Here is a 27,323-nt window from a genome sequence, read left to right on the forward strand (position 1 = left end):
GTGGAGTCCACTGCAGTGAGCCAAACAACTCCCTCTTGAGCACTATTAATATCTCTCTTCAAGTCTTACAGTCTTATTATGGTGAATAATGAAAGCATTTTCCCTGACCTTTGCTCCTTCGATCCAATTGCGTTCTAACAAGTATATGCATTTTTGACCCAACACGTGATGGGAAAAAGGCTCTGTCCTATTCAGGCAGAATTAGAAGGAAGTCCAATTTCAGAACGTATCCAGATGAAGGCTTTCTTTTTGGCAGCTTATTAATTTGCTGACTATCTCTCTCTTTCCATCCCCCACGTTACGATGAACTTTAACAGCAGCCTAAGCAATTGTAATAAAGAGAAGCACCGAAGTTGCTTCTTGCTGTTGTCGCTTAATTGCTACATGGGAAAACAGTTAAGATGCCAGGTTATGAGGTGGCTGGGGCTTGGCTTATTAAAATTGAAAGAACAATCCTAGGCTGGGAGCTCAGTGGGAGCAGGGCTGTCCTTGTAGCATCTTTGTGCCATACTGAGCGTGATGGGATCCTGCTCTGACTGGGGCTCAGGGGTACTTCTGCATTATGAACATCTTATTGTTCAGCTCATTTACTTACGTTTGTTGCTGTTTGGAGAATTGGAAGATACAGTTCTATTGAAACGTAGCAACTTCGTAGCAGGTCTGTGTTAATGTTTATCCACTGGTGCTGCACAGTGATTCCCAAAGAGTGCCTTTATCCAGAGGTGATGCTGTGAGCGGAAAGGTTTGGAAGTGTCATCTTTATATTAATGAACAGAGAGAAACAGCAGTGAACCTGAGAGTTCTTACTGATTTAATGAGATTTCTGACTCGTATCAGCAGTCTGACTTGGTGAGCTCATTCTGCTGTCCTTATAAACAAAACTCTTTTTAATTCATGTATAATATGTAGAGTTCCCAAATGTGTTAATCCATACTATCTGACAGCTTCTCTGAAGTGGGAGGTTCTTTCACCCAAGATGTCAGTGTTACTATTTAACATCTAAATGAGAGATTAGGCTGGGGGTATAGGAAATAAAGCTTCTCTTGAAAGTCTGACAGCAGTAGGCTGGGATGTAATATTTGCATGTGAAAGGTATTGGGTTAACATTGCTGAGACTTTTTTATTGTAACTGCAGAGGATAAAAACCATAGAGACGGCTTGATTTGTTTGGAATTCATAATAGTTTATCATAAGAGATTATGTCTCATTTACACAAAGCAAACAAACATGAAAAAATAGAAGCTATACATTCTTCCCCCAGGCTTGTTTAGTTATTGTACTATTAATACAGTTAATTCAATGCTATTTGCCTTTGAAAGGAATAGTGGTTGTTATAGAGGTGCTCCAGAACACTTCATACTATGAACACTCCCTAATGGTCCTGTGAGCAATCTCACCAAGATCTGTAAATAAAAATAAAAGGAGAAGGTTTGGGGTTAGCTCTGCTTTGTCCTACACTTTCTGGACAGTTTTTGAAATACTAGAGCTCCCCTGTTGAGAAGACATGCAGAATAACAGCAAAGGAAAGCTGAGCAAATGCTTTTCAAACTCCTTGATCCACTGTGTTTGAGTTCAGCACAAGCTCCCTGCGTTGAAGTCTGAATGTGGTTTTGGGAACCTGTTGGGATCTGAAAGATGTGTGGTGGTGGTGGTATCTTGGAATAAAGGAATTCTTTAGGGATCACATATTGCTGTTCCTGAAGCCGCATTTGTCCCTGGAACTTCAGATGTGATAGGACAAGAGGTGGTGGCCTTAAGTTGCGTGAGGGGAGACTCAGTTTGGATATTAGGAAACATTTTTTCTCTGAGTGTTCAGGCGCTGGCCCTGCTGCCCAGGGGGTGGGGGAATCACTGCCCCTGGAGGTGTTCAAGAACTTACATTGAGGGTCCTGTCAGTGTGCATGGTGAGGATGAGTTGGGGTTGGTGATCTGAGAGGGCTTTTCTAACCTGAGTGGTTCTGTGTTAAATGAGGGAAACCTCAACTCAGCTGGAAAGTGAATGTTTGTTGCAAACAAACAAACAAGCAGGGATTCTTCTATGCTGATCTGTAGTGTGTGTCCTGCTGTACTGACACAGGTGTTGTTTTTGTAATTCCTGTTCCCCTTCCCCAGCTCTGTGCTGGGCAGTGGGAGCACTGTGTGCCCATGCCTGCCCAGTGCCCAGCTCAGCGCAAAGCACAGAGCACTGCCATGCAGAGCATCCCATTCCACCACCTCCTCCAAAAACACTTTGCAAAGCTTTGCAGAGCTTGCACTGTGCTACAGATGTTTCATCATTTGCAGCGAATTTGCTGTTACAGCAGAGAACGTAGAGGTTTCCTAGGTTGCTCTCTAAGCCCTCTTAGTGCTTGCATCTCCTTCCTTGTCTCCTTCCAATCAGACCGATGCTGCCGTGTCTCCCCAGCGCCTCTGCATGCGATCTCCTGTGATGCTGTATGAGCTGGGATGTCCCTGCCAATCACTGGGGTGTCCCTGCCCAATGCTGGTGTGTCCCAGCCCATTACTGATGTATCCCTCCCTGTACACCACTGGGGTGTCCCTGCCCATCGCTGCCCACTTTGCATGGAGAAAGATGGAGAAAGTCAAGAGGGAGGGGGCAATGCTGGAGTTTGGGTCTCAATCTGAATGTGCCAGTATTTTCTGTGAGCAGATTTAGGAAGCAGAGAGCAGGACTCGGCTGTGGGAGAGGAAGGGGGGAAATGTGTGGGTGGGGCAAGAGGGAGAAATGTCTGCTCTCAGCCCACCCCAGGACTGTTTGCTCTCCATCTCAATGGAGAAACCTTTTAATTTTGCCCTCTCCAGTGTGACATACCCCTTATAGCATGGTGCTGCCCTGCAGAGGGTGTTTGTCCACCCTAATTGCTTTCTGTTATTTTATATCAAGGGTTAAAATGGCAAATCCTGGGGGTGGGTGGTGGGGGATGGCGCAGTGCCATGTGTGTGTGCGCATCCTCTGTTGGCTCAGCCCTCCCTGGGGGTTTGCACACCCACACACCAAAAGTTTTTTTTTTTTTTTTTTTGAGGGGGAAGGGAGAATTATTAATGAGTTTGGAGCCGTTACCATGGGAACCTGTTGCTAATGAATCTCTGGGGTTTCCTCTCCACCTTGAGCCTTGAGTTTCCTGGTAATAGTGTTCCCATGGCAACGGATGTCACCGATACCCCACTGGCTCCATCCCCGCCATGGATGTGCAGATACTGCTGCTCACTGTGTTGGGTGATTCACACCATACACCAGCCATCCCACCTTGCACCTCCTGCAAGTTTGGAAACTTCTCTTTTTCCTTTTTTTTTTTTTTTTTTTTTTTAGCAAAGAGTTTAACATTTACCCAAAATCCCAGGCGTGATCCCCTTCTCTCTGCTTGCTTTCCATTCAAAGCTGAGCACTGCTGCAAGCACGACCTTTGCTTCCCACATACCTGTGCTTGCAGCCTCCTCTGCATCACTATTGGGTTCAGTGCTGCAGCAAGCTGGTGGCCAGTTCTGGGGGCAAAACCTGGGAAATTGGTAAATTTCTCCCCAGGTTCTTTGTGTTTGGCCCAGTAGCAGAATGTGGGAGCTGTCAGATAATTACCGTAAGGTAATTAGTTTGCAGCCCTGTGTTTTTGCAAAGGGTGTGCTTAGCTGGGGCTGTGAGCAGTGCCACGAGTGTGACTGACGGACAGTGAACCTCAAACCATGCAGTGCCCACGGTGAATTTTCTGGCTGGAAGCAGGATGGCTTAGAGGCACTTTAGGATGAGGGCCACACTCATCTCCCATCCGAGATGCACAGAAGTTGCTCATTTTTGGTTTTTCAGTTATTTTTCTGCCATTAGAAAGTGCATCAGTTTGGGAGCTTTGATCCAAGTTAGCTCTGTGGATGTCAGCATAGATGGCAGTGGCCCCACTACCTGTTGTCATAGGATGGGGACAGTCCTCACTCACACAGTGTGGGCAGCTGTGTCCCTGTTCTCATATTTTTTTTTCAGGTTCTGGAAATGTTTCAGTCCTGTATAGTGATGGGGAGCACTAGGAACTGGCTTTTCCATAGTGGACAGCAGAGGATAGATGTAGGTGTCTGAGTGACAGCTCACACCCAGTGCCGGATCCTGCAGGCTGTCCTTGTGCCAGTGCTACCAGCTTGGTGTGCACACCTACTTGACTGTGTTTCTCTGCTAAAATCAAGTTTACAATTGCAGGGTCACTCATCCGCTCTCGAACTGATACTAAGGCATCCCGGTTCCTGTGCAAGCAGTATATGATAAAAACAGAAAGAGGCAAGAAAAACACGTTTGCATTCTTCTTTAGTACCAATATTCTGGTAAGGATGGTGAAAGAGGTGCATTTCCTTAATGGGAAGTGTGCCTCTGTGTCTGCTCTATCTGCCGGAGTGGCCGGTGCAGCCTGGCGCCATGAGCTCGTTATGCAACACAAATTCATTATGAGACAACAGTGCTAATGGCAGCCCTGAACCGAGGCTGTCTGCTGATTCAGCGTGGCACTGCTTGCTATGGTTGGTCTGGCCATTGGGTTTCCTATCATCTAAAAGCTGTTCTTCGGCAGGAACAAGAGTAGAGCAATTGAGAAAATACAATGATGTCAGTAACAACCACCCAAAAGAAAAGAAAGGAAGGTGTTTTTTTCTTTGAGTTATGTCATGAATGCAGCGTGACCAAAATCTCCCCTGTCTCAGCACTGTCTCATTGGCAAGCAATGGCAAGATGTATAATGGATGATTAGTATCTGTGAGGCCTGGCAGTTTATCTCCTTGTGCCAGCTATCTCCCAGCCACTGGCCCTGGCTGTAAATTGTCAACGAAGGGAAAAGCAGTGTGCGTAAGCACTTAAGTGCTTTTGCTATTCAAGGCAGAGCAGACACCGAAATCCATCAGAAGGTCTATTTTTCACCAGGCGGTATTGACTAATCTGTTAAAGCCAAGTCACCTCTCATCACAGGATTTGGGCATGATGATATTTTTCCCCTCTCGTGGCACCTCTTGTACAGTGATATTTTTTGTTGGTAGCGCTTTGTAGGTGTGAGTAAATCAAAGCTCTGTGATTGAGGTGGAAGAAGTGAGGCAAGAGAAGGCCAGAGTCCAGCAGGGGAGGGAGGCAGCACTGAGAACTCCCAAATCCTCGTTCCATGGTCAGATTTTGGCTCCTTAATAAAATGAGAATAGCCGAGGGTGTTTCTCCCAGGATTGCTATCACTGGGATGAAAGCTATCTAGCGTTAATGATGATCATCTAAAGCTTTCCATGTGCCTGTATTCCGAGGTATGAAAGAGCATGGCTAATGATACCTTGTAAAATGATGAATAATTTATCTTGCGGTTGATGGTAGCTCTGAAGTAGATATGAGATCCCGTACCCATCTCACAGATGAGTAAACTGAAGCTAATTGAGTCTTTGAGAGATCATAAATAAATTGAACGTGTTGTAATACAGGATGTTGCTGTTGATATTTTTTTTATCTGAAAGAGGAGGAGGGCTCTTGGCAGCATGAAATTATCACAATGCAGGAAAAGGAAAATTAAATAAATGCAGCCCACCAAGTGATTGGCAAGTGAAGTGGGGTTCAGCTAAGTGATTCAGCCATTGTGTCTGCCCAGATTCCCACCAATGACAGAGAGAAGAGTTGTTTTACCTCAGTTGCATGCAAAGACATGACTGGGGAAGGATGGGCATGGGGACAAAACTACCTCATGGGAAAAGATGTGCTCTGTGTGCTGCTTATTATCTCCTTCCAGTTCAGGAAATATAATAGTGGTGCAAATCTATTGCACTTTGAGCATTGCTCATGTATCAGCCTTGTGAGGCTGTTTGCATCTATGGAGAAGGAGCTGTAGATGAAGCACTTCGCCTTGCTCCTTTTTGCTTCCTTCCTGCTGGAGGCTGTTTTTGCCTCCAGACCCAACGCACTCCAGGCGGTTCCCCGCATCCCACTCTCCCGTCTCTGCTGGCAGTGACTTCCCTGGATGAAGTTCCTCCTGTACTGAAAAATCTCAGCTCATTATTAAGCAGCTGTTTGGCTGATGTTGGAGCCATCCCATCTGCTCCCATGTTCCTACTGAATACAGAGGACAGAAGAGAGATGATCTCCCCACCCCTTGCCTTTGCAGGAGCTGTTGGCTGCAGCACATGGATGATGTCCTCCTCATCACCAGTGTGTTTTCTTCCAATGTTTTCACATGTCAATGCAGGAAATGGCAGCACTGTGTTCATAAGGAAGGAGTGAGGTCTGCCTGCCTCCCTCTCCTCCCAATTCGTTAGCTCTCATATATTTTTGTTGTTCCCAGTGTTCTTCCTCTACACATTGCAAAGAAATCTTTTGAGGAAAAAAAAAAAACCAAATCCTATTTTTTTCTTGTTGTTTTTAGTTGTTTTGGAATGATAAATATTTCATCAGATGCCTGCCTTCTGGCCTTTGCTCTCTTTCAGCACTTCCAGTACAGTGTATGTAGTGATCTAAATAGATGTATTTAGATTAGAAGCACTCAGAATAGCTGTTTGCTTTTCCTAAGAAAGTTGAGTTTTGGAGTAGGCCGGTCATGTTGTGTTTAAATCTGTGGAAGGCCGCTTGGAGTCACCAAAAAATGTTTTGAAGTCCTGTGCTCGTCTCCAGTAGATGCTTTGCCTTCCAAGGGCTCCTCTGAAATGGATGGCTTTGCTAGGGAGCCTGGAATGTTTTGCTGCTTAATTTAGACTGTTTATCTCAAGAGGTCCTGGAGTTCAAAGCCAAAGAGATGTGCCGAAGCCATTCTCTCTCTTTGCAGCAGCTGCCTCTCGTGTGCACTGATCCCGGCTGCAGGTTGACCATCTTGGGATGCCTGTGCAGAGCATCCTAATCCATCTGCTTAGGATTTCTGCCTCTTCCCAGCTGGGTAACTCAACTGGGCTCTTCTTCTTACTCTTCTTTCTTTCAGGAATTCCAAAATTTCCACAGAAAAACACAACAGCCAGCACAACATCGTGTGCACAGCTCCCAGCACCCCATTGCTTGCTTTGAAGAAGAGCAGTCAGGAGATTGAGGAGGATTTATTGAATCTGGCAGCCCCTCTTCAAGGTTGTCGTTGCAATCCTGACCTTGGACAGGGTGTGCTGGGCAGGACTGCAGGTTGGTTGCCAGTTGTTTTGCTGGCATGAAATCCCCAGGCTGTCAAATCAGGTCGAAATGCTGATGTTTTCGATGAGGTCCGGGTTTGGTGGATGTGATTCCGTCTCACTCGGGCTGATTCCAAAGGAATTAAATCATTGCACGTGAGAGGCTGTTCGTGGCCTTGCCTCCTTTATCTGAGGGACAGATATAAGTTTTATTTATGATTTCTGCTGCTATCATTTAAAGTTTAAAAAAACAACAGCAAAACAAAACAAACCCCTCTGCTCAGTGAAAAGAGGATTTAAGTATTTCATTTAGATCAAAGCCAGACCATTATGAAATCTTTCATTTGCAAGAAATAGCAATCTCTACAACAAAACGTTAAGTGGTCACACTCTAATATATGCCACCCCTTATGAATTTAATTAGTAAACATTTGTTTTATTTCATCCAATAATGCCAGAGTGCTGGAAAGGTATTCCAGTTGCCAGGACAACCTATTTTTCTTTATTTTTCTTTTCTCCTTCTCCCTTTATTTCTTTTCTGTCATTTTTGATCACATCACGTTGAAAGGAGATTTTATTATTTAGGTGTTCGGGCTACTTTGATTGAAAGGCAGATTTCTTACAGCTAATGTCGTTTGTGGAGCTCTTCTTGCAGAGTCCCTCTGCGTTTGTGCCCGTCCTCTACAGAAAGTCACAGTGGCAGCAATGACAGAAAATGATGTGGAATCAGAGCAGCAGCAGCAAGCAGTGTGTTCCCCCTCATCCCACCAAAGCCTCTTCCCTGCGGATTGTGGCTCTGGAAGTCCTTGAGCTGTCTTCCTGAGTTAGCTTCAAGCAGTGCATGCAGCACCGGCAGCAAAACTCCCCAAATGAGGGTGTAGAGGAAAGGTGCTCTTTTTGGGGTCAGAGTCCTGGGAAATTCCTTTTCTCCCGTTCCCTCCTTGCTGCAATAGTCTGAATTTGAGGCTGTGGGAGTTGGGCTAGATGACCTTTAAACGTCCCTTGCAACACCAAGGATTCTATGATTCTAAGAAGCAAATGGAAACAAAGGAAGTCATGCACACGAAGCTTAGCTTTCCTGACAGAGGAAAGCATCTTGCAGTGTGTAGCACCTTCCCCAGCCCCTTAGAAGAGTTATTCGTGGCAGGTCCATGCACATGCTTTGAGTGGGTCACTGAGGCTGCAAAAAGGTCAGCAAAATGTCAAAAAGTCTGAATTGGGTCAAATCCTGAAAGCTGTGCTCAGCCCTTGCTAGGGCAGCTTTTGTGCTGATGGATGGATGTGAACCAACAGCAGAAGAGTGATGTCTTTGGTCAGCAAGTTCAGAGACTTGGAGCAGTTGGTGTTATAGAATAGAATCATAGAATGGTTTGAACTGGGAGGGACCTCTAAAGGCCAACTGGTCCCACTCCCTGCACTGAGCAGGGACACCCATAGCTCCATCAGCGCCCCATCCAGCCTGGCTGTGGGTGTGTGCAGGGATGGGGCACCACTGACCCACTGCAGACAGTGGGAGATGTGCTGTTGGCATTCATGGGATGTGGTGCCACTGCTAATGTGTTTTATTTTTACAACGTGGGTAGCGTGCATGCATAAACTTGGAAGGAAATGTTCCCACTGTGTTATTTACATATGAAAATGTAGTGCTGTGTTGGGACACTCAGGTAGATTGCTGCTGCTGGGGAAAGGTTTTTCTCCCCCCAGCCAGTAGAACAGCATCTTTAGATTATAAAGATGCTTGTCTTTTATTCAACTCAGGCAGCAGGGAAAAATGGGAAAAGCTACAGAATTCATAAAAGATTTGTCGTTGGACTGCAGTGATTTACAGGGAGATAATTTTGTTGATTAGTTTTGGTGCTGTTCCCATGTTACACAATGTCACCCAGCACACAACCAGTCCAGATGTTTGATTTTTATTGCTTTTACAGAAGATTGGGAATCAGGCACTAGTTCTGATAGCATTTCCTTTTCTTATGAAGTATTTGGGAAGCCCGAATGATCCCTTGCCAAATGATGTATTGCCTCTCTTCCTGGATTATACTGCTTTGCATCAAGCCTTATAGAAAAATGCAATGGAACTGGTGTTCTTTTCACTCCTTTCTTTCCTGTTTTGAAGTAATTACAATAGCTATATTGTCTTCAATAATGATACAATATGGTTATGTTTAACAAAACACTGCTGACTCAAGATTCCAACCAAAATGCATGTTTGCTTTTACTGCTGGTAGAGCCATGGGAATGGGTACCAGAAAGCAAAATGAAGAGGTTGGGGTGGGCTAGGGCTTGGGATTGGCACTTCTGAGTTGTTGGTCTAGGGAAAAGCAGAAGGTAATCAGATTTTCATTTCAAAACAGAACTCTATAGTTTCTTTCCTTTGCATCTTCTTTTGGTCTTAAAAGTCCCATCAAAGGCAGTTGAGAGCAAAGCTTTTTTTAAAATAAAATAAGGTCAAGTTTGAAATTAAGCACTGCACTGATAGCAGCGTATCTTGACCTGAAAAAAAATCAGAGGAGGATGAAAGGATTGCTTACACAGATCACCCAAGTGCCGGGAATAATGGAGCAGAGCATCAGAAGGCTTGGGTTCTGAATCCTGCCTCTGCTGCACACTTGCCATATGATGTTGGACAAATTGCTGATTCTTCCTTGCCTTTAGACCCACTATAAATGTCTGAAAAGCTTGGAGATGCTGTGCTAAAAAGCTGAGTGTGTCCCCAGAGCGTTATTATAGCGACAAGTGAGCTTGGGATGGGCCATGCCGTGTCAACTCCTCCTTTGCAAAATCTGGTGGCTGAAGAAAGAACCTCCTACACGAGCCTGATTCAATTTGTGGGGCAGTGGCATTGCCAGGGATGATTTTGGTTGGCGTAATCCGAATTCTACAGGTTCTTTGCTTTGACTTCTGTCAAAAGGCATGAGCGAGTTGGAACACAAAGCTCATCTCCAAAATGCAGAAAGTATCATTAAAAAGGGGCTTTGCATGTATTTCTGTGAACATTTAAATGCTGCAGGTCTTCAGTCTTTCATTTCAAATTTAATAGTGCTGAACAGGAGAGACGAAGGATGTGGTTTTTTTTGTACCTTGATGGGGGTGAACCCATTAATGGACTTCATAAATTGATTTTGTGCTGTGCCTTCTCTAATCAAACAAAAGTAACTAGGAAATCCTTTAGCATATTTCTGTGCGACCAGAGTTTGAATTAGCAGCACATTGTCCTGTGTTACAGAGTTGGCATTTGTTGTTTAATGAGAGAAACCATAAAACCAATGGTATGATAGAAATATTTTCCAAAAGAGTTAATTTTGTGCAGATCTTTGTCTCGACTAACGCAATGGCTTTGGCTGGCTGGCTGTCTTTGGTGTCAGGCATGGAGCGTGGTCAGGGCTGATTAAGTCCTCTGCCTTTATTGCTCATAATCAGTAGAAAGCAAGAAGGAAGATGTAAAACTACTAAGCATTATGTTGAATTTAAAGCTCTCTGATTTTCAGAGACTAGTTAAATGTTTCATGGATTTCTTGCATGGCCTCCAAAGCATCCAGCTTCTTGGCATGAGACTGTGCTGCTCTTGGCTTCCCATGGCCAAGAGAAAGCCTCCATGTCCAATTGCAACATGACTAATTTGCTCATCTGTGATGTTAAAATGATGATTTTTTAAAATTATTTTGAATTTTTAACCGGCACAATCATGTGGAAGTCATTTCCCTTTCCCTTCCATTGTCTGCCTGGGACAGAGCTCCCATCCTTTCTGGGTCTATTTGGGCATCACTGATTCATCCAACCTATGAGTTCCCAAATTAGTTAACTGTGTTCTACCTATAAGTTGTGCTGTTTGAAGCCAAAATTGAAGCATAAAGTTTGCACTGTAAATAAGGAATTCTGTGCAAACCTCCTTATATGTCTACCTGGTGCACTGTCAGAAAGATTTTCATGGGGATTTCAGAAAGATTGTGGCATTTCTGTGCTCACTAGGGCTGCTCTGCCTTGCAGGAACGGCAGGTAAAATAAAGCAGGTAAATAAGCCAGCAGCTGATATGTTGCGTTGAGCTCTGGTGGGAGCTAAGCAGCACTGTGAAAGCAGGTGCTTGCTCGTGCAACCAGCTTTTTTACTATATTTTTTTAGCTTAACTTTTCACCCGAACTCTTTTGCAAGCTCTTGACCTACTGTGGTCTCCCATCCCAAGTCCAGCTGCTGCTCTCAATGGCTCTGAGCACGGCGTGTCCTACTGGGACTCCCAGGGGACTCGTGGTGCTGCTGCTTCCATGTCCTGAAGGGACATCTCCTGCATCAAGAGAGAATAATCCCCAAGATCCCTTATTTCTGACAGCAAGCTGCTACCCAATTAGATTGCACAAGGCTGGCCAGCGGAAGAGACAGGAAGCCATCAGCAAGCTCGGGAGCAACAAGAAAAAAGGTGCTGATGGTTTATAGCTGGTTTCCAAATGAGATTAGCAGTTCCTGCTGCCTCACTGTCCTGCCAGTTGCCCTTATAACTTAATCAATAGCATTGATTGGTCAGTAGCAGCGTGTACAGTGCTGGGGAGCTTGGTTTTTGGCCAGAAGGGTTGTGATGGAGATGAGCTTGGGGGATCAGGTAAGCCCACGGGAGGATGGCCACCAGTTAGGAAGGTGATAGGGGAAGACAGCCACCATCTTGGGTGGTGCCAGAGGATATCTGTATTGTCACCAATCCTTCCTGAGCCTTGTGACTTCACAGTGTCACACCCTGGGGATCCACCCTAGAACCCAGCAGAGTGGTGGGTGGGGACAAGGTTGGCAGAGGGTGAAGCCTGGGCTCAGTGGTGCTTTGGAGGTACGTTGGGGGTTCCTCTCTGGGGGGACTGTCATCAACTCTCCTTTGTGCTGTATCTCAGCTGGGGTGACCTCCTGCAGCATGCTGCGTGAAGGTTGGATGTTAGGAAAAAAATGATTCTCCAAAATAGTGGTGATGATGCACTGGCACAGGCTGCCCAGGAAGGTGGTGAAGTCACCATCCCTGGAGGTGCTCAAGGACTGCGGAGATGTGGCACTGAGGGACATGGGTTGGTGGGATGGATTGCGGTTGGACTTGATGATTTGAGAGGGCTTTTCCAGCCTTAATGGTTCTGTTTGGGGGTTTATGTTAATTTCTGAGTTTGGGCATACCTGGGGCAAAGCAGACCCTGGATGGCTGGTTGAGTTGGATAAACAACATGTATGTGGCAGGGATGGAAGTTAGGGAGTACTCATCCAGCGGGCAGCCCTAGCTATAGACGGATTGTCTTCCTCAAGAGTTACACATCCTTGGATATCAGAGGTTCTTAGCTCTCCTTGGGGTTTTTTTTTCTGAGGGTTGGGAGCTCACTGGGCTCAGGACTCTTCCTGCCATTGCTAATTGCTTGGGCTGAATTCCAGCCAGGCTAATGTTGGCCACAGTATGCCTCTGAGGCCACAAATTTATTATGGCTTTGTCTCTCAGGGAAACACCTTAAAAACAGATCGACATAAAGAGGAATCGAGTGGTTTATTCTGAAGCTAATATATCTAGATGGAGTTGTTTAGGAATAGTGGATTTGGAAGTCATTCTTTTAAAATCAAAATCTTGGGTTTGATCAAATGCTCGCATTCAAAAGAGAGTTGTGGGCCGTTGGTGGTGACAGGGAGCTGTGGATATTTGTGGAGAGGGAGAAGCCCTCAAATAAAGCCCCTTGGATCTTTGTGGGGAGGATGAGTTGGCTGCTGCAGAAAAGGTACTGAGCTGACAGCAGCAAGGACCTTGCTTTGCTCTGTATTAAATTCATTTTCAAAAAGACATAATAGCCTTCCCAGCTGTAGATGGCAACCCCAGAATCTGGAGGACCTGGGGACAGAAGGTGCCTGAGATGTCTCCTGGGTTTTCTGTGCCTCCTGCATGCTTTCAGTATTGTGTAGGACATGGAGCACGTGTCCAGCTGGGCTTTTTCTCCTGCTTCTGCAAAAGGCCACACTAAGCCGAATTTCAGCTGAGGAGCTAATGAGGAGGAAAGGCAAGAGAAATTGTACAGCTGCTGGTTAATTGATAGCAACATCGATTTCTCTAATTGATGTTCCAGGAGCGGCTGTGCCAGGTTCTCTACAGAGCCTGTCCCACACTGTCATGTCTCCCTGGTCCCTTGCTCTGTTTGCTTTCTGCACAAGAGGATTTTGCAAAGCCCCAGCATCTCCAGCATGCAGGCAGTAAGCAGGGGACCTCCTCCCACCCCCCACCCCGTGGTTTCCCTGATGATGGACTGAAAATCAAAGTCCTTTGTGCATCTGTATGGTGATGGGGTGATGCTGTGCTTTGTACTGTAAAGTGATGGAGGTGTTTCTTACAACTGTAAAGTGCAGGTTGCCATCCCAGGGGGGTTCCTCTTGCTGTGGCCATTGGTCATGGTCTTTGGGATATGGGGACGCTCAGCTTTGTGTGTCAGATGGGATTGACCCCAGTGCAAAGCTGCGTCACCCCACAGCTTTCCCTGTATTTTTATCCAGCCACAGTTTTGAGACGTTGCTTCATCTTTGAGAGTCCACTGGGCCGGTACTCACCTAGCACTGAATAGTGAACACAGAGCCCTTTTTCAGGGAGAAATAGAGGAGTTTATTTCCTCGTTTCAGATCTGTGCCCACTCATTCATCTTGCTGCTAGCAAGTGCTGGGTTTGGAAGTGCTTTATGCAGATTTTCTGGGGGATTTTCCTGACCTAGCACTGACTCAAGGCTTTTCAGCCCCTTTTTGGGGCATTTCTCACCTCGCTGCTATTAAGAAATGAGGTTTCTCAGTAAGGAGTAGCCTGGAATCTTTCCTATGGCTCAGTGAACAGAAAAAGGTGAAGATTCCCATTGGACTAACAGGGATCATGGAGGAATTAACCAATTTGGGATTTCCTGCTGTGTTTGAACACAAAGTGCTAATTCTGCATGGTGGTGTGCTGTGGGGTTGTGGTGAGGCTACGAATCCACCTGCTCTGATTCATTATTTATCCCGCAGCATTTACTCTGTACAACATTCTCACTGTGCCAGAACCAAACGGCCCTTTTGATCCACGGTTTGGGTTTTGTCAGTTTAACTCGATCCCTGGGGGACAGGAAGGGAGGCTCAGGATAGGGGTAGGGGGGAGATGCTAAATGGAGCAGCCCATCTGCCCTTTGCTTTTCTGCTGCTGTCAGTGGTTCCCATTTTGTTGATGATATTCTCACAAGGAGCAATGAAGTGAGATCAAAGCGAGAGGGGAGAGAAATAGATGCGAGTCGGTGGAGCTGCCGCTTGTTGCGCTCTCCCCTTTGAGATGTCTAAATTGATGCTTTGCTGATCCACGTATTAATTACCTATTGTTTTTTTTCCCTTCATTTCATTATGGAAATAAAACCAGTGAAAAAGTGCTCTTCAAGCTTCCTGGTGGCACTTTGTGCTTTCTTTTGAGCTGTGGCTTTTTGGAGAGCGACTCTGGCACTGGGATGGGTGTTTGGAGCCTTGTTGCATTTGTCTTGCTCTAAATAATAGGATGATTTATTTTCCTTTTGCAGAACTATGAAATAATCCATATCTGTGTACTTCTGGACTCTAATCCCTCCTCTTTTGTAGGGTGATTGCACTGAACGTTGTTTTTTTAATCTTTTTCCTGGAGTCGCCCTGATTCTGAATTAAAAATGAGTGGTTCAAAACCCAGTCTGTAAATAAGAGATGAATGAATGTTTCTGTTAGATTTGTCCTTTCCCCTTGACTTCATTTCAGTTACTTTTCCCTTGGAGTCGCCCCTCTCCAATCCTCCTGGCTTTGATCAAAAATTCCAAATCCTTCCATTGGACACGGTGCTCTTTCCTGGCTCCCCACCCATTGCCATTCCCTCCCACCTCAGGCATCACATCCTATATAAACTCTCCCATATACTTAATGGCCTGTAAAGGATTCAGATTTCCAACTCCTGCTAATTTGGGAAGCGGGCAGGCTCGCACCGGGCGCGTCATGGAAAAGGCTTTTACACCCTGAACGGAGGCAAAAAAGAATACATAATCATCGGAATGCAGCCACTGCTATTAGCAGGCACTGCGTTTCCATCAGCCTCAGCTCATCTGAGGGTGCAGCTCTCCATTTGCGGCGTACAGGCAGGACGGGGTATGCAATCTGTTGCAGCATCATTGATTCCCATCAATAAATGAGTGCTGGTTGAGATCACTTGGTCTTGTTCCGAGTGCCAAAGCACAAGGAACTCTTCATGCACAGGTACCAATTTGAAATGTGTTGGACAGCCTCCAGCCCTGCCTGGGTGTTGGATTTTGGCTATCAAAAAGCTTTGTATTGGTTGGACTTGGCGATGGAATTATTCACTCTTTTTTTTTTTTTTTTTTTTTTTTGCTGCATTAATTTAATTGACAGAGCTGTGGTTTTTTTTTAAATTATTTCTTTGGTTCATGAATTTTTATGATTGGAAGATGTGTTCTCTTGTGTAGCAAGCATGAAAGATTTATGTTGGAATAAATGGGTCGGCTTGGCACATGTAGATTGGCCGCACAAATTGCTCTTTTTAAGTTCAGTGGAGATAATTAAAAATATGGGCATGGGGGGAGACAACAGCCCAGATTTGGGCCCAGTGGCACTGGTCATCCCTCTCCGTTTTGCCCAGCGAAGGATCAGGAGCAGATAGGGGGCCTTCATTGATTTCATATTAATTACTCACATTTAGCGCTCATGAAAACACTGATGGCTTTTAATGGAAAAAAATTAAAACTCACATCTAGAGCCTCAGTGGGTGACTGAGCACAAGGCACGGTGTCACGGGGGAATTGCAGAGCCACTGAACATTTAAGAGAAATGCAGTGACAACAGAGGATGGGAATGGAATTAATGGAAGTGAAATTGCAGAGATGTTGGGAGGAGCACAGCACCCACTTCCCATAGCCCAGCAGAGAGGAAACGTGGTTGAGAAGCTCAGATTTCTTTATGTTGAGCTAGAGTAGGGCCAGTTGATTATCAGTTAAGGGGGGTGGTTTTGCAGAACGCACGAAGCTGACATCCAGTTGTGTGAGTGCATTCCTGATGACTGAGAAATGCACAGAGCAAAGGATAGGTGAGATAACCTAAAGTGTGGCTTTCTTCTTTTTTTTTTTTCTCCTTTTCTATCAAATACTGTTACAGATGTTTGTTTGTTTTACTCTTCTTAGTTCTCAGTTCAGGTTTGATCCAGTGGTGAGCACGCACCTAAATCCCAGCTTCCCTATTTTAATTCAAAGCAGTAAGGAGCACCGTGCAGCACTCCCTCCCAGCTGCAAACCTGAGCTGTGGGGCAGTCCCATGTGTGAAGCTGTGGGTGGGAGTCTGCTTTCAATGTTGCTTTGGTCCTGTGCTGGCCAGGGGCAACCTTCCTGGGCTCTGCTGGGCTGGTGGTCAGCTCCAGGGCTCATCACCTTGTGATTTTACCTGGTCATTTTGTAGTAATTCTCCATGTGTGGTTAACATTCATTTTTCTCTGCTTTTTGAATGAATTTGAGGATTTTGAACCTAGGAATAATGAGGAGTAAGGGATGGTGCAGGTGGAGGAGGGCAGGCCATTTCCTCTGCTTCCCTCCTGCAGCTGCTGCCAGTCTGGGATGTCCTACTCCATAGGTCTGAAAGAGCTTTCAAGTTGTGGTTTCTGTCCATTCCTGGACTGGAAGTTGCACAATTCATGTGGAAATAAGAGTCAGATTTCCTTCTTTATCTCAGCTCTGGTATTTTCTGCTTCTTTTGTCCAATTGTTTCAGAGCTAAAACTGTGAGTTGCCATGATTTCAGGTGTCAGTCCAGTGTAAAGGGATGAAGGATGCCCAGGATGTCAGTGACCCTCCAGAACCAGGCCTGTGCCAGGTGAAGGAAGCCCACATGAGTGGATCTCATAAGTGGATGGAGGCCACTTCCTCTTGCTAGAGGAGACTCTTGCAATGCTCTGGAGATGGTTGCAGGACTCCTTGGTGTTTCCTTGTCCTGCAGCTGGGCTGGAGCTGGTCCCTGCATTGCCTCAAGCCCTTGGCTTCTGGGAAATGTGCCTGCAGTTCCTCAGCAGCGCTGGGCAGGAGCCCCTTTCCCCTCCAAGCCCCTTCAAAATGGTCCAACTCCAAACCCACATTATCCAACTGTTTATATTAGAGGTGGGAGGAAGCAGAGATATGCTGCAGGTCATCATGCTGCTCCTATTGGGACAGGGCTTCAGTCATATGAAATACACAGAGGACAAGATATTTATCTGATGCAACACTAAAAAATCAGAGGTTTTACCCTCCTTGCTCCAAGCCCCAAGTGTGTTGCCCGAAGGCACTGGCCCAAAGGAAGCAGATAAGTTTGGGAAGAGGAATGCAATTCATTAAAACCCTCTTCCTTTTGTTTTAGATGCACGTTGTGCATCTCAGAGCATCTCACCTTGGAGTCCTTAGAGCTGCCCTTCCCAATACCTCTCTTTAGTCCCCTGCCCTTCATGGCTTCTAAATACAGTGCTTACTTTTTTTTTTTCTGCTCTCAATGAGTCTGGATGCAGAACAGTTCTGCTGGGTTCCCCCAACAGGAGTGCCGCACGTTTCGCCCGCTGAACACAAATAATGTGACATTTGCAATATTTGCACTGGCACCGCGTGCGCCAGACACTGAGAGCAGCAATTAGCACCTGATCTGAAACGTAAATTGGCTGCTGGAACGCCTTATAAAATTAAACCATTTTTTATCTGATCTTTTCCTTCCATTGTATCCTGCGACGTGGTGGCAGAGAAGTATTCAGCGCCAAGAGGAGAGCGGTGCTGGCACAGGGCTGTCGCTCAGGGCTGCATCTGGATTTGATTTTCCTTCCACTTTGCATCGTGCGGGTGCATGGATGGTGATGGGACTTGGGGGGTTGACTCTGTGCTGGGGAAGAGAAGGGCTTCCTCCAGTGGGAGGACAGAAGTGCACCAAGCAGTGCACCCAGGGCTGCTCAGGTCTCTCTCGATGCCTTTGCTTCACGTCACTGCTCTGAGCTTCAAGTTTAGAATGCTACAGCGTTTACAGGGGAGGATGTCTGTAAAGATGAATAACAATGATAATTTAACAAGGAGTCCGGCCAATTTTACTTTTAAATCAAATTTCAACAAGGCAGGCTGTACCATTGGAAATGCCAGGGCTATTTATAGTCAGCAGGGATAAAGCAAAGAATTGGAAAACTTTGGTATTTCAACAGCTTGTTATCGGAATGCAATTTGTAACGGGGCCGAAGCCATTAGTGCTGATGCAGACCAGGATCTGGAGCACAAATCTGTGTTCTCCAAGCCCTGCGTCGTGGGATGGCATTTAGGACAAGCAGATACATCCACGTTTCTTCTGCTGTCTTGGAAAGGCAATTATGGAGTTCTTATTTGGGGAAAAGTGATGCATTTCTGCTCAGAGTGGGACTTTCTTGGCATCATTTGGGCTTTTCTGTTTCTCCTCTGGTCTGAGGAGGAAGCACAATGAATCCCAAGTCCTCAGAAGCATTTGACCTATTCACTCAATTCAGTGCTGACTCTGGTTTTGGGGGGAGCATGAAGCTCGGTGGTAGGGTGAGCTGGGTAATGAATGCTCGAGGATGCTCTGCCAAAACCAGTGGTGAGGGATGGGTCTGCAATTGAGATGGGGGGACGGAGCCTTTGTGGCACTGTCCATAGTGATGGAGGTGTGTTTGGGGCTGCAGTGCAGGGTTTTTTCTGCCTACTTTGTTCACTGAACTGTTGGATAGCCAGGTGAGCCCGCTTTGCCCCAGTCCTTTGAGCCCCCCAGGATGCTCCCACCACTGGGGCCAGGGGATGCTGGTGGCTGCTGAGGCCCAGCACTGCTCACTCCTTTTTTTTCTCTTTGCACAATCCATATAAGGGGTGTTTCCAGCAGAAACCTCCCAGTAGGACTCTAATCTAAACAGTGGCAGCATCCCAGTACTTTCACATAAACGTGCAAGCACAAGCTCCTGCTTGCAGCCGCAGGGAAAAGCCTCCATCTAAAATTAAAAGATTATTCAGAATACCAAGCAGTGCTGTTTCATATAAAAACTCGCCTGGAAGTTGGCTCTTAAGTAGCTGTGCTCTAGTAGAAATCTGAAAGGAAGAAACCTCTGTCTGCTCGAGATGCAGGAGCTGGAGGAGTTGGAGCTAATATGTTGCACGTTCATTGCTGAGGGTTTTTCTTTCTTCCTTTGCTGTGCAAAGCTCTGCTTCCACTTCCAGTAAACGAAGCTAACTGTCTGTATCTGGTTTATGCAATGCAACCAGCATCTGTAGGGATCGCATTTATGCTGCTGCAGTCATAATGACACTGAGCTGCATCCCAAATGTGCTGCGTGCTGAGATCAGAGGGCAAAAGATGTGTATAGAGAGAGGAGGGGAAAAGAGGAATGCCCCCTTCTCTCTGTACTGTTGGTTCTTTGCATGTATCAGCAAGGAAAACTGCACCTGTGCTATCTCCCTGCAATGGCATCATTGCACAAGGGATGAAAAGTTCCTGAAAGTCGCCTCTGTGTTGGTGTGCTGCTGGTACAAATGTTTTCCTGCTGGAACTCAGCTCCCTGGTAGCCTGGGGACAGCACTTATGTAGAATCATTAAGGTTGGAAGTGACCAGTGAGATCACCAAGTCCAACCATCAGCCCATCCCCACCATGCAAAAAAAACCCAACCATGCCCAGAAAGCCATCTCACTTTGCAGCCCCTGTGCCTGCATGTGGCTGGGAGTAGAGGCAGAGAGCATCCCAGGGCCATGGATACCTGCCGGGTGCCCCAGGGCTGCACCATGCTATAGGAGTCACCATGTCCTATAGTGCTGCTGAGCTTGGAAACTTTATTAGGAGATGGATGGTAGCTTTACAATGGGACAAACACAGGGCTCCAGTTCGTATCCATCAAAGGAAATGTAGAAACAGATTTTATGACTGCAAAATCTTCTGACTTCATCAAAATTGTTGTTTTTTTCTTTTACCCTTTTGTTTCAGGAGTGGTGTGTTTAGGGCAAAGCGGCCAACAGTGGGGGAAAATGGGCCCTTTGTGTGAGTGCTTTCAGTTAGCAGCCCCCTCCCCCTGTTGGAATGGTTGGTGGGAAATCAGCCCTAGCAATCTGTCATTTGGAAAGCAGCGGCCCCCTCTGCCCCTCTCTGGAGCACTGATGGTGTTGTGCATTACTGCGAGAACTTTGGGATGTTTTATATGTTCACAGCGTATGTGTATCATGAATGAGTTCATTTGTCTGGAAACGAGTTGATGGCAGCAATTAAATTGGCTCGGTCGCTGCCAACGTGTCTCTTCTCTGGCACGAGGCTCGGAAGGCACTGAGACAAAAGCTTGGAAGCACATGGGGAAGGGATGGGGAGGAATCCATGCGTTGGGGACGTCCTTGGGGGCAGCGTGTCTCAGATTAAAGCTCTTGGAAGAGCTCAGAAAGGTCCTTGTAACAAACTCCAAATTGAGTGCACGGGACAGGGCAAGTTACTCTCAGCCATCTGTGCCTTTGCATGTCATTTTTTAGGGTTTTCAAGGGCTCGTCCAAGCAGTGTCTGAGTAATTCCATTTGTGTTTTGGGGTGCAGTGGGGGGTCTGTGTGCTGAGTGTGTGGGTTAGGGGCAGAGTGCTCAGAGCTGTGCTCAGAGCTGTGCCCAGCTGGCTCTGGTGCTGGGGGGCACAACTCCCTGCTTGGGTCCTTTCAGCCTCACCTGGGGCTGTGCAGTGAATGGGAGGAAGGTCATGAGCCTTCGGTGCACAAAACAGGGGAAAAAAATTACCAAGGAGACAATAACATTTATTCTGTTTGCTGATTTTCCTGCTGTTGAGTGTTAATTAATGGACCAGACAGGCTGGGATTCATAGGGGCTGTTTCATGGATGTGAACTTGGCCAGTGATGTCGTAATCTGGAATCTGTGACGTCAGAGTTCACGTTGTGATAACAGAGGAAGTTTGTGGTGTCATGCCAGAGGTTTTGGGTTTGGCTGGGGAGGAGCATTATAAATAGCCCTTTTACCTAATAAGGGCTGGCAGAAAAAAATCCCATTCCCAACTTTGGCTTTTCTTTCCCCGTGCAGCCAGCCAGCTTGCAAGCTTCCCATTCATAACGTATTCAAAAAAATATTCCTTTAAGAATTTTTGCTTCTTCTCTGTGCTCATACACGCTGCACAGGAACTTCTTTTGCCCAAGGACTCCCTTTGAGGTGAAAGCCCTGCTCCGTCTGTAGCTCTGGGTCGCTGTGGTCTGGAGCAGCTCGTTTATCCTCCCATTATTTCATCACCCACAGTTACAAGATCAGGCTGCTGTGAAGAGGAATGGTCTGACAATGAAGCACTAGGAGTTAATGGGATCTTTTCAGGGATTTTGTTGGTGAAACTTTGGGTTGACCTGTGAAGGGATGGTGTGATGAAAGCAGGCACTGAGAGGAAGAGGTGGTTTGGAATGACAGAGGGGGGGATGACATGGATAGGGCTGGGGATGATGCCAGGCTGCTGCCTCTTTGGCAAGAGCTGGGCACAGGGCGGAGGTGGCCTCCAACCAATGGCACACATGAAAACGAGCATCCTCAGGCTGGTACATTTCTTTTTAATGACTGTTTTATTTAGCTGGCAACCCTCCCTGTGGCTGAAGCAAAGCGCTGTCACCTTTATTACTTGCAGGAGTAAGGAGGAGGGGAAAATGCAGCAACTTAGTGCAAATATTGCCAGGCAGCAGCAGCGAGCCAGATGAATTGGCTGTTTATTGAACTGCGTTGCCTGACAGATATGAAATTCTTTGCCTGAACTGTGTCGGGGTTTCTCTGGGGAGCAGCTGCTCACTTTTTTTTCTCTTCCTTCTTTCTGTGCATCACCACCGAGCGGTGCAGTGCAGTGTGGGGTGGAGGCGATGCCCGTCAGCAGTGCCAGCATGCACAGCCCTGCTGCTGTGCTCAGCAGAAGTGCCACTTATCCCATATTGATGCAGTTCTTCCCCCTAAAATTCATCAGACTTGTGTAGTTGGGAAACCAATCCAAAATAATAACTGCAAAGTTCGGGTAAACTACTTTTACCCAGCAGCTACTGTTGCTATACGTTGACAATGGAGGTTCAGGTTGGATATTAGGAACAATTTCTTCTCCAAAAGAGCAGTTGGGCACTGGAAACGCTGCCCAAGGAGTGGTGGGGTCACCATCCCTGGAGGTGTTCCAGATCTATGGAGATGTGGCACTGAGGAATGTGATCAATGGGCATGGTGGGATGGGTTGGGGTTGGACTTGTGGATCTGGGAGACCTTTTCCAACCTGTAAGGTTCTATGACTCTACGACTGGTTTTAAAAAGGAAAAGCATCAAGAAAACATTTTAATAAGCAAATGGTACAACTCTGTCTGATCTTGTGCCTTTTTTTTTTTTTTTTTTTTTAGTTTTAAAGGAAAATTCTTGTGCTATTAGGGGTGTTCACACACTGTGACACGGGGAGAATACCGGAGTAATGCGATTCTCCATGTTGTTAGTCACTAAATTAATTTCTGTGCTTCTTTGTCAGAAAGTTGGCAACACGTTTTGTCATTGTGAGCAGCAGGGTTAATGAGCACATTCTTCAATATTAATCTTATAATCAAATTCTATTGACTCATCATCTCGTAGACATCTCACAAAAGCCTCACGCTGTTGTACTCTGTGAGGAGACAGAGCTGCACTGGGAGAAAGGAACAGCTTGGTGCCCTTCTCATTGCCCTTTGGGGCAGTTTGAACCAACATGGGTCCGACCCTCGTGGGATGTGATAAGTGATGTTTCATGGGATGTGTTGGTTATGGTTGGGTAGATGCCCACACATCACAATGAGTGATGTAGTTTGCAACCTTTTGCTTTTGGAGCTTTCTGTTGGTTTTTTGTCCAGGGAAACCCAGTCGTGGGAAACCAAAATAGGATTAAGTAGATATATGGCAGTGAGCTGTTCAGATGGTGCATCTGGATGTATCCTCCTGAGAAGGTGACATTAGCCACTGTGGGGAAACCCTGGCCACGTGGAGATGCTCTGCCAGGGATGCTCTCCCATGTGTTGGGATGGTGTTGGGAGCAGGGCTTTCAGCCCTGGTATTCTGTGACTTTCCCTGCTGGTTTCCCTAATCTGCATCTATCCGTGCCCCCACGAACTCTTCTCACTGAGCAATCAACGCTTTCACACATTGTTTTCCTTTTCTCTTTTATTCTCTGCTCTCTCCCTGCTTTTCCAAGACCCTCTGTGTTCAACAAGAGTGGATTTGGAGGGGGATGGCAGCGAGGCCAGACAAGCCCGCTCAGCACCCATTAGAAGATGGGAAATGTTTCTGATATTGAAAAAAGCACTTGCAATGTCACTTTGTGTTAGACACAAAGCCAGAGACGGTACAGCCTGGGGTCCGAGACATCACTCAATAGTTTTATTTATCGCAAAAGTACATTTTCTTATATTTTGAAAGACAAAGCAGGTACTCAGCAGGCAGGAATGTCTCCTTTGGTGCTTTTACGTATTACTTATTGTGTCAGTGAGTAATGCAAGGCCTCTCTGTGTTGATGTGAATACAGATATTGAAGCGAGTGTTTAAAATGACGATGCGTGCCGTGATGTTATCACCAAACAGATCTAACCCCGCTCTGCCTGATGGCTGCTGAAAGCAATCCGAGCTCCCAAAGGGGCTTAAAGCTGAGCAGCAACAGAGCACAGTGGGACTGGGGGCAGCCGGGAGGGGGTCTGGACCCAGCACGCACATGGAGAGGAATTCCTCTCTGCCCCAAATACAGCGCTCAAGTCAGCTCTGTGCTTTTGTGTTGGCATCTCACAGACTGTAGAGGACCAAAAAATGCCTGATGTAGCATTTATGTGATAGAAAAAGCCCTGAAGCCAGATTTATTGCATGACAGGACAGCTTGGGTTTCCAAGGCTGTCATTTTGATGTCTTCAGGCTTTCCTTTCCAAATGGAAAGGAGCTAACGCAGCCTAAAGTGCCAGAAAAATGCCATAGGAAAGCCTTCTCCTGCCACAACCCTGGGCAATTAAAAATAAGGCAATAAATGAGGACAGCTTTAAGAATTCTGCCGGAGTTCTCCCAGGCTGTGAGGGCTGCACAGAAAGTGTGCAAGGCCATGGTGCGGGTTCAGGGCCTGAGAATTGGAGGAGGAAGGTCCCTGGGTTCACCTCCTGCATGGAGGGGGTTAATGGAGTGCTTGGGGGAAAGAGAGGAAAAGTCAGTCAGGGAGAGTGTGTGCTTGCAGCTGCGGTATAAACTTCTTGAAAATACGGACTTATAAGGCAACGCTTAGGAGAATCTCATTTTGAGCCCTGTGGCATTAATGGGGGGTGGGTCTATTTTTAATTAAAATTATAAGAGGAGAAAACTTCCCTTTGGTGAAACAGAGCAAAAAGAAGAGTGTTGGAGAGCACTCGGTGTAGGCGTTGCTTGGGGTCGGGGCCAGACCTAGGGGAATCTCAGCAGCCAGGCGTGAGGTCCCGTGCCTCTTACCAGTTGCTTTCCATTGTAAATGTCAAATTTGACTTCAAAGAGGGGCTTAAAAAGGGAAGGAATAGCATGAGGCTTCTTCCTCGGGGTCTGCATGTTCCTCCATGAAGCTCTCAGGGATGCTCATATATTTTGGCATAGTCTGGACAAGGGAGAATGGTTTAAAACTAGAAAGAAGGAGATTTTGATAGGTGTTGGGGAAATCCTTCACTCAGAGGGCGGTGAGGTGTTGGCACTGCTCCCACAGCAGTGGGTGCCCAATTCCTGGAGGTGCCTGAGGCCATGGATGGGCCCTGGGCAGCCTGAGCTGATGGAGAGGCAATGAGCCCCCAGTAGGGGTGGGGCTGGGGGCTGTGAGATCTGTGGATTTCTTTCTCATTTGCTTAAATGAATGGGCATTTATAGAACCGTTTGGTTCGCAGTCAGCCAAGTGGTAATTAACTGGAGCTAATGAGCAATCAGCAGCAGCACAAGCTCTGCCCAGAGATGGGTCAGCAGGGCAGGGTAGAAATGTGGGGTGCTGGCTGTGTGTGTGTTGCTGAACCTTCTCAACTCAGAGGCACCCTTTAAAGGGAGCAGCAGCAAGGCTCTTTTGGCATCCCGGTCCAGAGGGGTATTTATCCTTACACTCCAGGAGCCCTGACATCTGCACAGACATCCTACACCCACACACAGCCCGGCTTGTGGCACTGAAGCTCTCCAAGGCAGAGGAACTCGATAGCATACTTTAATCCTTGGCTGAGACAGTGAAAATATCAAGGTCAAATGTGCACTGTCATGAAGGTTTCGATTTTCTCCTATACTCCTATAGCCTTTCCTTTTATATGACACACACATGGCAGCACGGCTCCTCTCCAGCTGACAGGACTCAGCTGATGGCTCTGTCCCCATGTGATGGGTAGGTGGGTGGAAACCTCCTCAGTCCCCTGGACCAGGCACCTCTGCTCGCCAAAAATGTGTGGACGTGGTGTGGGACACAATGCAGGCTTAGTGTCTGGAGGTAGATCTGTAGGCTCTGAGCTCTCACCAAAACCCACTGGGCTTTGCCCGGATGTCTTACATGGGATTTCAGTGAGGAATCCCCACAGCCACCTTAGAAGCCATGAAAATGTGTTGGCTGCTCATTGGGATGCTGTTGCCAGTTGTGATTCTGTTTTCTGTCTGAGGCTGAAAGCAGGATGGGATTTGGTCTTTGGAATTTCAAACTTCTTCATTTAGAAGGAAAAGTGCACACAACCACCTCCTTTCTCCAGCGAACCTGTACTGATGGTGCTCAATTGCTGTTGCAAAGCCCATTGTGGTCATGGCTGCCTCCCTGCAGGTGTGGGCAGATGGGACACAGCTCCTGCCACCCAGCTCATCCCCCATTAGCACAGCAGTAACTGCTGCTTCCACTCAGCAAACCCACCTGGTTTATTTGTAATACAATAGGATTTGAGGAGACAGCAGAGAACGTCTGCGCCCAGTGTGTGGGAAATGTATTGATGTTAAACTGGAGGAGATTTTATTTAGCAAACTTTGTCACCAGGCTCGCAAGGCAATGAATCAGCTGTAGAGTGGTGGGGAAGAGAGAAGGGTTTGTAAAATAGGATAAGGAAACCTCAGGGATACGCTGATCCCTCCAAATCCTACATCCACAGCACGGGCATTGTCACTGGGAGGGTCTGCATGAGTGCAGTCAGAGCAGAGTGAGGGAACAGAGAGGGAGCCTCGAGCAAAGCTCTCATCTCAGTGCATTGGTTGGGCTGTGAGTGGCATTACAGAGATCCCCAACTGGGGCTGCTGGGGGGCAGCAGCTGTGGGATGTCCCTAGTTGTGATAGCACTTTATGGCTTGGACAGGTCATTGAGCATTAGACCCTAGCTGCATGCACATAGAGTCCAGGTATACCAAGCACGCTGTACCATCGTGTAATTATTCTCCATCAGGTAGTGAACTTCCTGGTTAAATGAATTAAGAGTAATTATAGGTATCACGATGTAATTGCAACGTGCCCACTGTTTGCAGGATGACTAATTGCCTTATCCCAGGGAGCAGCTCAGCTGTGTGTGCACACACTGAGGTTACAGAGCATGGCAGGGCTCACACCCATGTGCTCCATGGGGGAGCACTGGCCACATGCTTTGCTTCTCATGCTTTGTAGCTGTGTGTTTTGCTGCTCATTTTGCTGTGCGTTGCCCCATTCCAGCTCCCCAAACTCTGACCTACCCCCCTTGGTTCCTGCCAGGAGCCACATCCCAGCAACGATGCTGAGTCTGCAGTGGGATTTGGCACTTGCCATCGTTATCCTACCTGAGTCTGCCAGGATCTGCAGCCAGAAGTTTGTGGCTGAGCTGTCAATGGGATAGGAACAAAGTGAGCTCAGGTCAGCAGTCTTGCTGCACAACGGCAGCAGCTGCAGCCTACACCTTTATTGAAGGGGTGCCCAACATTTGGTGTGGTCAGGCAAAGCCAAGGGTCATGTTGCCATCAGACAACCTGTGAGATACCTTCTCCTGTAGAGAGGAAAGCCATCGCTGTGTTATTTTCATGCCCACGTGCACTGTGCTTTGCAGCACTGGCTATGCTATTTCCTTGGCCCGTGGGTGACATCCAGTAGCCAGCAAGCTTAATCACAAGCAAATATTTTCTATAGACCTTTCAGAATATCTACTTCAGCCTGAATTTAAAACAAACATTGCCATGTTTGGAAATCTCCCTGGTGCTCCCCCCCCCCCCCATCCTCTCTGCGTGAACTTTTGCTGAAGGGTGACTCATCAGAATCCCTTCCCAGCAGCACAAATACCAACCCGAGCTGCCTGGTGGGAGCT

At 46.8% G+C, this 27,323-nt stretch overlaps 1 protein-coding gene across 2 annotated transcripts in view; it reads left to right on the plus strand.

The window, feature by feature from the left end:
- The first annotated feature begins 10,154 nt into the window (after positions 1-10,154).
- The window catches only part of LOC116237424 (voltage-dependent T-type calcium channel subunit alpha-1H), a 167,647-nt gene continuing 150,478 nt past the window's right edge, over positions 10,155-27,323 (plus strand). The window contains exon 1 of one of the 2 annotated variants that reach the window (XM_090151886.1): positions 10,155-11,894. The gene's annotated coding sequence lies outside the window, so the exon portion shown is untranslated. The remainder of the gene's footprint in view (positions 11,895-27,323) is intronic. The other variant, XM_090151890.1, reaches the window with a different exon arrangement.

This window comes from Phasianus colchicus, chromosome 16 (genome assembly GCF_987193195.1).
Source record: "Phasianus colchicus chromosome 16, bPhaCol1.hap1.1, whole genome shotgun sequence".
NCBI classification, from domain to species: domain Eukaryota; kingdom Metazoa; phylum Chordata; class Aves; order Galliformes; family Phasianidae; genus Phasianus; species Phasianus colchicus.